Source organism: Cajanus cajan, chromosome 11 (genome assembly GCF_000230855.2).
Source record: "Cajanus cajan strain Asha chromosome 11, NIPB_CcT2T_4, whole genome shotgun sequence".
Taxonomy (NCBI): Eukaryota; Viridiplantae; Streptophyta; class Magnoliopsida; order Fabales; family Fabaceae; genus Cajanus; species Cajanus cajan.
In genome coordinates, this window is record NC_138527.1 from 36,070,241 (window position 1) to 36,072,185 (window position 1,945).

The window sequence follows — 1,945 nt, forward strand, 5'->3', positions numbered from 1 at the left end:
ATTATTCCATGATCTCACACCAACATATCCTCACAATGTTGGCCTCAACACCATCCACCAAGTGTTGACACGCACGCTGAAACATATCAGCAACACAGGAATCACACCTGACCTCTCATGGAAAATATACAGCTGGAATTACGTCGTCACGTAACCCTGGTGATCATGGCCACTTCATCCATCGGTATGACTCGGCCTGGCCCCCATACCGGTAGCAAATAGAATACTTAAAGGAGTACTTCAGAATCCACCTAACATCTGAAGTGGTTTATCATATAACCTTTGGAAAAGTTCCACATTGGAATCCCCACCATGGGATTCCCAATTTCATATTTTTCCAAAGATTATATCCTGATCTCACCAAGAGATCTAATCCATACCATAACCTTACTCCTTTAAGTCCTATTTACTTTTCCAAACCACATACACAGCATATTCCATAATTAAACATAACCATAACCATGCCAATTTGTCAATATAATAATAATATAAATATCCAAAACAACCATCAATTGATCCAAATTATACTATATGAAATGAAAATCTCCACATAAAATAGCATATTAAAATTATACTATTCCTATCATGGTCATACGCACTAGATTAATTTTATAAGCACTACCCTTACTTAACATACGAGATTAATTTTATAAATGCCACCCTTACTTAGCATACTAGATTAATTTTATAAATGCCACCCTTACTTAGCATACTAGATTAATTTTATAAATGCCACCCTTACTTGTATAAACCTGAACTGAAACTCGGGCAGAACCTCCACCTCTCTCCTTAAACAAGAACCGAAACTCGGGCAGAATCTCCTCTACTGGATTCTCCTTCCTTTCTCTCCTCTTTCCTCTCTCTTTCTCCCTTTCTCTCTCTAGGAATTTTCTCTCTCAAGGCATACATTCCCAACACCCCAAGGCCCCTATTTATAGCAAAATTTCGCCACCTAACCAGAACGGCCCGTTCCGAAAACGGAACGCCCGTTCTGAACCCTTCAGAACAACGTAAATTTTTCGACTGGAACGGCCCCGGAACGGCCCGTTTCGAAACCCAGCAGAACTGCCCGTTCTCCTTTCAGAACGGCCCGTTCTGCAAGGAGAACGCCCTGTTCTCCAAGCAGAACGGCCCGTTCTGCAAGGGGAACGCCCCGTTCTCCAAGCAGAACGGCCCGTTCTCCTTTGGAGAACGGCCCGTTCCGGCCCTGTACTGCACAAACCCAGTACACACATTTTTCTCTTTTGGAACGGCCCGTTCCGCTTTTGGAACAGCCCGTTCCAAAATCCGAAAATGCCCCAAAAATTTTAATAAAAATTACGAAAATGCCACCGATAATTACTAAAATGCCATCCAATAATAAAATTACAAAAATACCCCTATACCTTTGAAAATTTACGAAAATGCCATAATAATAAAATGGGTATTACAATTCTCTCCAACAACAAAAATTTTCGTCCTCGAAAATTCACTTACTCTAAAAGAGATATGGGTATTGATCCTTCATCTTTTCCTCCAACTCCCAAGTAGCTTCATTAGTAATCTCATCCCAAATAACTTTCACCAAATTGATAGATTTACCTCGCAACTGTTTAACTTTCTTATCTGCCACTGAAACTGGCTGTTTCTCAAAAGTTAAATTTTCCTTAACTTGTACTGCCTCTGATTCCAAGACATGACTTGGATCGTGAATATATTTCCTCAGTTGTGAAACATGGAACACATCATGCAGATTAGAAAGGAATGGAGGTAATGCAATCTGATATGCCACTGGTCCAATCCTCTTGAGAATTTGATACGGTCCAATAAACTTAGGATTCAACTTCTTAGCTTTGATAGCTCTTCCCACACCTGTGGTAGGAATTACTTTCAAAAACACATGTTCTCCTTCTGAAAACTCCAAAGGTTTCCTCCTTTTGTCTGCATAAGACTTTTGCCGACTCTG